We start from the raw sequence: 9,542 nt of genomic DNA on the forward strand, positions 1-9,542 counted from the left end.
GACAGACAGACATTTAAAAATATATATACACCTACACATACCCACACACACCCACACACATATACATATATACACAAACACACACAATAATTATTACACAATATAAAAAAAATTAAGAGAATAAAAAAGGGCTTGATGTAAAGTTAAGATAGATTTTTTTTTTTTTAACCGTATTAAAATATAAATAATACAAACTATGGTAAATGCAAAAAATTAAGTGATATAAAAATTCAAGAGGTAAATACAGAATTGCCAAATGTGATTTAAAACTCAATATGGTGAAGATGTCAATACCAATTTGCCAAAAAGCCAATTTGAAAACTGTCGTTTGTATGTGTATAGCTATTTTTTTAAAAATAATTTTGTTTAGCTAAATTGCTCTTAATTTTTGGCATCCAGTTTAAACCCTATATATACATAATAAATAACTTGGGATATTTCCACTTTGGTTCCCCAATGCTTTTTGGCCAACTATAAATTCAATGAATTACTAAAATGAAAGTCAGATTAAATTACTTCGACAAACAAAAAGAAATACTTATTAATTATTTAATTACTATTGTTAATTCCTGAATAGTATTTTTTAAAGTTTTTATTGACCCCAAATTAAAAGTTAAAATGTGTACATGTATTTAATAAGAAATAAACACCCAATTAGCATTAATATACATGCAGTTACAATAGTTTTTTCTTTTATCATAGTTTCATTTTTCATCTGGACATCTGACTTTCTTTTCGGTAATTTACTGAACTAGTTAAATATTTGAATATAAAAATTCATTAAATCTGCAAACAGTATCAATATTTAGTAGGCTACTAATGTAAATTACATAACTCGACCTAAAGAAATTTCCACACAAAGAATTTTTTTTTAAATTGGAGAAATGATCCACCAATGGCAATTTTGAACCTCCCTAAGGCTTTTGTTTTTAAAAAGAAGACTTTTGCAGCAAATAACAAAAGAAAGACAATACAGCAAAATAACCTATTTCAAATGTACAATATTGTATATACATTTTACCCTTTTGAGTAGCTTTATCTATGGCAGCAATTTTTATCCTGTAGCACAGAAATGACATTGGTGATGCCCTTGACCTATGGCAATTTATATCACAACCACGGCAGATGCCGCTGTTGTAAAATTGGAGCCCTGAAATTGTCTAGTGTTGAGTAAAACTATTGTGAATTAAGTACTACATTAGCCAAATAGCACCATCCCTTCATCCCACAGACTGATCCAGTAAAAAAAAATTCCTACTAAAGTGGGCACAACCTACTACCAAATGGGTTATGACTTTATTAACAGTTTTATTGACAAGATGACATGTAATCAGCAGACATCCGACACACACGCATGTACATGTACATTAAAATGAATGAAAGACACCTCGGCATGAAAAATACATAAACTATTAGGTGTCAAACAAATTTACACGGTAAATACAAAGTGATAATCAGCATCAATATAACAATACAAGAGTTAAATTAAAAGACTGTAAAGAACTGTGCAAAAAATATAAATATCACAGATATGTAAATTTAATTTTTTTGAAATACTGAATTATATTCCAAGGAAGTTCAGGATGTAATCGAAACAATATTCTATCACAATTTCTTAACTACCAAATATATCTTTCCTAAAAACAATTCCCATAATTGCAATCCACCAAAATATGACACACCATCAGAGTACATGGACAGTGCTCACACTGAGGTGGATGGATGAATGGATGAATGGATGAATGAATGGTTTAACGACACCCCATCATGAAAAATATATCGGCTATTGGGTATCAAAATATGGTAAATGCAAACAATATAAAGATTCAACAGTTAAATTAAAACAGTGTAAAGAACTGAGCAGAAAATATAAATATCAAATAAAATAAAATAATTTCAAATAAAAGTCAGTATCACGAAGAAATTGTAATAAAAGCTCTGGGTGGAAACAAAATTATTCCATCAATTTCTTCGACTAAAAGTATTTGTTCTAGTTGCTTTGAGATTATTGCACGCCACCAAAATGTGACATACCAGTGGCGGATCCAGAAAATCCATTTAGGGGTGGCCCCTGTGACATGAGGTGGAATGCCAAGGGAACTTTGTGGGAGGTTTGGAGGGGATCGTAAAAAATGAAAATTAATATATAATAAAATTATAACTATCACAAAATTTTAGGCCCCCCCCCCCCCCCCCTAGATCTGTCTCTGCATACCGTCAGAGTACACCGACAGTGTTTACAACGAGGTGGAGACTACTTCTTCAGTATAATTCAATGAGTTGAGTATATATAAGCAATACGAGCACAATACAAGCATATAGAACTGCTACTACCAGGACTGACTTGACAATATTTTGAACAAGATGACATGTTCTCAGCAAATAATAGACACACATGTATACACATACTGTAAATGAGGAAATGTTAGCGAGCATAAAATATCATCGAATTCGCCGAGGCCATACAAAATGCTACCATTTCAGTTTAGAGACATACAAGAGACCATTCTGCAAAAACGTTTGTGTGACTGATCAACACAAAACAATGGTTACATGCTACTTTAGATAACAATAGTTAGTATGCATATTACTGTAATTTGTTTTACTAAATTTAATTGTCTGTAAGATGCATAATGTCCACACATATCAAACATTCTTTCAGCCGATCCTATAACTGAAGCTTCTTTTTTTAATGTCTGATAAAGCTTCTTTTTTTAATGTCTGATAATACTAACGCTAATTTGTCATGTATTTGGATTTCGCTAAATTTTAATATTGCTAATATTTTATAATTTATAGTACATGCTCATGTACATTAAAAGGCTTGCATTAAACATTGGAGCATTTAACCAAAGAAGATACCGAGATGAAATTGATATTAACAAAGATGAGTGAAATCAGGTCTATGAAGAAACAAAAGAAGAACCAACACAGCCCATGAAATTTGCAGTGCAGTCACAAAAAAATACTTTTGCAAAATTGATTTGCAATGACAATATATTTTTCCATCCCAACACACACAAAAATCTTTGCTAGCCAATTGTATTATAAACATGCTAAATTGCAAATTTTGCTGTAATAACAGCAAAAATTATTTATCCTAAAAACATCGACCTAGTAACTGTAACATTAGTATTTGTATAAACATGTTTCAAGATAGGTAGGGCCTAGATGTCCAACATGTTAGAATGAAGACATTGTTGTACACATGACTAAGCATAACTGGCAGGCAAAATAAACATAAATAAAACAATAACAAATAGCCCAATCCACCCCCTCCCCCAAACCACCCCAGTAACAACCCCAACCCCACCCCAAAATAAAATACAAAATACCCCTCCCCCCTCAGCAAACATACACACACGCCCACCCACCCCCAAAAAAGAAGAAAAAAAGAACAAAAACAAACATAACCCAGACGAACACGCACATTTTCTATCTATATTTACAGTGGCATGCAATAATCACATTTGTATTATTATTATTAATTAATTATTTAATCATTTAAAAAAATCAGCCTTTTATGTTTTGCCAATATATTTTTATTGTTACTCAGCTTAAATCAAGACCTCCCCCACCAAACCACCTCTCCCCCCCAAAAAAAAGAAGACACATCACCCATCACCACCCACCCCCACATTTATTTTTCTTCGAAATATTTTCACTATCATTAATCACATTTGTATTATTATCATTTAAAATACATATTTTTTAGCCTTTTATATTTTTTTCCCCAAATGTATTTTTTTGTTATTACTCAGCTTAAATCAAGAACTCCCCACCAAAACAAAAACAAACCCACCACCACACCACCACCGCAAAAAGACCGTCACCCCCTCCCCCACCACCAACTTTATTTTTCTTCAAAATATTTTCAGTCATTAAACATGTTTTACCCTATTGTATTACAATGTGCACTGCCTTTATTTTTTTTATGTAACATTGTTTCACTATTTATGCATAATAGAAGTTGGAAATGAATGGGGTATCTTTGCATTGTCCTGGTAGGCTAAATAAATATATTAAGTTGTGAAAACAACCTCGCTTTGTATGGCTTATTTTACGATTTTACGTTTATAAGGACGTTAGGGTTCATGATAACATTTTAACATTATAATGGTATATGTTATCATTTTCCAGTGGCTTCAAAAACACTATTACATATTCCAGAATAATATTTGGCGTGTTTCAGTTCCATTTTAAAGTGAAATATACACATGGCGATTAATAGTTGAGTTTAACCAGCAAGTTTAAAAAAAGTGAGTCGAAATTTGGCAGACCTATTTCACAGCACGCCAAACTTCAAAGGGCTATAACTTTCTTTTGGTTCATATTTTTGTTTAAAATAAAAAACTTGACTACATATTTATTTTTTAATTTTTCATTGTTCTAACTACTTCATGGGCTACTCTTTTCGATAATCAGCAAGGGATCTTTTATATGCACCATCCCACAGACAGGATAGCACATACCACGATTTTTGATATACAAGTTGTGGTGCACTGACTGGAACGAGAAATAGCCCAATGGGCCCACCAATGGGGATCGATCGCACACAGACCGCTATAAAAGTACACCCAGTATTCCAGAAAAAGGAGATCAATTTATTTCATCTGATGCAGCAAGATTTTTAAAATATGGAAAAGAACTTGTGAAAACATTGTTCGGTTTATAAAGTAGATGTTCATGCCTTGACTGTGAAAACCATCATTGGCCATGCAAGATCCTACTTGTTGTACTTGTCAATCATCCCGATTTTTTTCCTGAAGGTTACAAAGAACAATCTAGAATTTGTATGAATAAAGAAATTGTAAATAAAGCAAAAGGAATTGAGGAACCAAACTGACTTAATGTCTAATGATGATTGTCAAGAAAACTCAGAGTGTCAGATTGGAAGAAACTGTCTGGAATTGTTACAATGAATAACAACTTCAAGAAAGTACTGCATTTCTTCACTTGAAGATGTGTTAGAGATTAAAACTAAATTGCTGAACAGGGACAAAGATTAAGAAACCCGTTCCCACAGGAATGAGTTTTATTTCACACAAAAAAGAAAAGATGAATTGAAATATCAAAGTAGCTATCAAAAACACTACTCTGTTCCACAAGCCACAGAGTGGATGTTCCACCCAGAAGCCTTCCAGTGGGTGTGCCAACGATTGTGGAATCCAAACGTGGACCTGTTTGTAACAAGGTTCAATCTTCAGTTCAGGGTATCACTGAAGAAACCATGCAGGTGAAAACTGAAACTAAGTATGGCAGAATTTTCTTTGCTTGGAACGGCTCTTAAACCTTCCTCCCACACACGCACGCACCTGAGTTTGGTAATATGTCCGTAAATGGCAGACAACAGGGCTGAAGAAATATCACTCGAAGGAGTATGATTAAAATAGTTTGTCAGTTTTTAATTTTATACAAATTGTAATACATGTACTTCTATTTAATGACTTAAGCGAGGAAAGAGTTTTTTGAAGAGGCCGAGCCTGGAGGGAGGGGATGATAAACCACCCAAAATCGATGGAAGTGTAGAGACTTGACAATGTGGACTGGTGTGTTTGTACTGAACAGAAACAGAACTAGTGTGTATTTGTTGTAGTGAAGTGATGAAGTATTAACTAGACACGAACATGGTAGTACGTAGCAACCAATATCACACATTAAACAGCTATGTCGACACCTGCCCCATGACAGACGTGCACTACACTTCTGAACCTACATCAAAATCAACATTCATAAGACACTTAACCAAAGTATTAATACCCTAAGTCTACAATGAATGGAGAATAAACCAAGCAGACGTCTTGCAGCTGATCGCAACAATGGCTGGCCGATTGATCCTTGAGGGAGATGGTCGATGGAACTCACAGGCCACTATGTAAAGTACAGATCTTATTCCATGATTGAAGTAAGGAAGGAAGGAAGAAAATGTTTTATTTAACGACACTCATCACGTTTTATATATTTATTATATATATATATATATGTTTATATGGCATCAGTTAAGGATCACACAGAATGATATTGAGAGAGGAAACCCGCTGTCGCCACTTCATGGGCTACTCTTTTTTCGATTATCAGCAAGGGATCTTTTATATGCACCAACTCATAGACAGGATAGCACATACCACAGCCAATGATGTACCAGTCGCGGTGTTGAAGTAAGGATTGATAAAGCTGTTGATGTTCAACTTGTACATTAGAAACAAAATTTAAATCCAGTCTACTGGAATTACTGGCACTTTTATCTTTTATAATGCCAATAAGGATATAGTTGTTAGCCTGGTGGGAATGGAAGGAAAAACAATTTTGGTGAACATTATTATTATCGTATTATTCAGTTATATATGAATGTACTTTTTAGATCCCCACTAGCATGTTTTTTCAGAATTATCCCTAAGGCAAAGTCCACGGGTTTACAGGAAACCATTTGACCAATAATTTATCATTATTAAAAATAACATTTTCTCGAGTAAATAGGAAGAAAAAAAAGTTGAGTGTGAGGATTTCAGGCCTTGGATCAAAGAGCATCTGTGTGATGTGGTTCTTCCACAACCAATGGAGACCAGAGACCAGAATATGATAGTAAAAAAAATGGAAATCACACCCATAATATACATACAGATCTGGAACCTCTGCTACTGTTCTAAAAATAAATTATTATAACATCTGCTTTACCTCCATATAGTTGCTGCCAGTAAAAAGCTGTAACCATAAAGGGTTGATTTAAATGTATCGGTCAATGTTATTGACAACTGGTAGTGGCCGTGAAAAAAATGCCAGTCACTCAATGAACAGCATTTTGCTTTGATTGATAGTGGACACAACTGCCATAATAAGTATTTCCTATAATATTGTGCCATAAAATGTGTAGAGGGGTGGAGATTTTTGAAAATTATTACTGGGAAGCTCAGGAGTTACAATCAAGGAACAATTTTCTTATGTTTCTAGATCTCCATAATCCCAGTTTACGAAGGATTACAGCTTTACAAAAGAGAATGGGCAACTCTTGGATGAAGTACAGGCCCTTCAGGATGAATTAATGGATGCTAAGGAGGACAGTGGTATCGGATTACGTGGTTCTACGACTGAGAATAGAGGCACAGACAGAGACTTGAGACCCACTGACACCCAGTCAGTCGTACAACCGACACTGGTATATACACAGGCCTGCGCAAATAAAAAATGTGCATAACCTGAAAAGGGGTTATGCCAAAAGATTTTGCATAACCTATTTTGGTTTGCATAACCTGTATTTTTTTCTTTATAATTAAAAAACCCCAACAACTTAATTTTGAGAAACAAGAGAGTGGCAATGGTAAGTAAACAGTATATGTATACAAATGTTTAAGAAATTTAAAAAAAGAAGATTAGTACAATTGTAATAAATTACCAAAACATATTGAATGTCTGGCTTGACCTATTATATAAAATACATCATCATGTGTGCATAACTACGTGTGAATAAATAAGAACTCATTGCAAGTGCAAGGCAATTTCTTACCATTAATTTTATAATATTCGTCTTTTATGTGTATATAATGTCATGACATTCAGTCGTGAGTGGGAGACTCGGTGCTATCCTCCTCATCTGAGGAACAGTGGATACTAATACTGTCACTGCAATTATCATTGACAATGTCGTCGTCGTCACTGTCACTATTAGATTTGGAACTACAGGTAATAGTAGGGTCACTGTGACTCTGGTTTACCCTGGTTGCTGATATCCAGTTAGAGATTGTAATGACCACCACAATGTCGCCATTTCTGATTTCTTAAATTCGGCTATAATGCCTTCTAACAACCAATGGGAATGCACCTACTTCACAAGATATTTATACAAACTTGACTGGTTACGTTACATGCTACGAAAAAGCACTGCGTCTAATGTTTGTACTCGTGATAAAAGTATGTTGGTACGTTGCCGGGACTAACCATTCAGTAAATTTTACGTGAACGGTAAATCGGTTATGCCAAATAAAATGACATAACCGATGCACGAACGAAACGATCGTTCGTGCAATTTGAGCAGGCCTGTATACAGTACAACCGACACTGGTATATACAGTCCTGTCAGTTGTACAACCCACACTGGTATATACAGTCCAGTCAGTCGTACAACCGACACAGGTATATAGTCCTGTCAGTCGTACAACCGACACAGGTATATAGTCCTGTCAGTCGTACAACCGACACAGGTATATACAGTCCTGTCAGTCGTACAACCGACACTGGTATATACAGTCCTGTCAGTCGTACAACCCACACTGGTATATACAGTCCTGTCAGTCGTACAACCCACACTGGTATATACAGTCCTGTCAGTCGTACAACCCACACTGGTATATACAGTCCTGTCAGTCGTACAACCCACACTGGTATATACAATCCTGTCAGTCGTACAACCCACACAGGTATATACAGTCCTGTCAGTCGTACAACCGACACAGGTTTATATACCGCCCTGGAAGCCACAAATCCACAGAAAGAACTGCCAGACACCAATCAATGGAAACAAAAAGTCCAACCCAAAAGAGGCAAGCGGTCATCCACCATAATCTCAAATTATCCCTTAGTGAGTTTAAAAAACAAAACCCCATTCCTGACAAGCCCTGCTGAAGGGAATTGAAATTCGGCCAATTAGAGCTAACTACTGATCTGGAAGTTGAATTGCCTAAAACTCCCAACCAATCAGAGAACGGCACTGCATTAGTAGCTAAACTAGCAACCAGGGAATTGGGAATCCAGCTAATCAGGAACCAGCAAAGCATCAACAAACACCTGCTGACAGGGCACTCACAGTTGACTGAATGCAGTCAAACACAGCCCAGCAATGGCAACTCAACTCAACTTTTTACCTAAAACTTCTACAGGAGGATTGGAATGTCAGCAGGAATCAGTCATTAGCCAATCAGAAGTGACACACTGTCTGCCAACCACAAACCACCGTAACAAACACAGAAAGTAGAGGATTGGATGATAGCCAATCAGGGACCACAAAAGTAAACAAAAGCCTGTAAGCGGGATATAAAGGGTTAGAATTTCGCAAAGACAATTGTAAGTCGTAAAACATTGCTGTACTATAACTATTTTATATATGTTCATGTTTTATTACTGGTTTTTAATTAGTATTTGTTGAGGATGATTTAGCTTTTAGCCGTGTTTAGCTGCGTATTTGTCGTGGCTCCGTTCCAGGGCCGCAAGATTTCTTTGTATAGTTAAGGCGTGCCCCCTTTTGTCCGTATTACGTTATTTCTTGTGTTAGGAATATATTATTCTATTGACTTTCCGGTTTGGGTCTAGTGCCAGCTAACACTCCCGGAACTTCGTTCTATATCCCAACCGAACTTATGTAATACTAGTAAAGCAAATAGTTTAGGCCACGGTAGCCTTTAATATTTTAATAATTTATCATTAATAACCCATAAACACGAGATTAATAGTGCCAGCTAGGTAATCTCACTATATTACTATTATTGTCAGTTCTAAAACCATTTGCTTGCTCCATATTGTCACGTAGGGCCAGCTTAATATGGCCCAAAAAA

This window comes from Gigantopelta aegis, chromosome 4 (genome assembly GCF_016097555.1).
Source record: "Gigantopelta aegis isolate Gae_Host chromosome 4, Gae_host_genome, whole genome shotgun sequence".
In the NCBI taxonomy this organism is placed as follows: domain Eukaryota; kingdom Metazoa; phylum Mollusca; class Gastropoda; order Neomphalida; family Peltospiridae; genus Gigantopelta; species Gigantopelta aegis.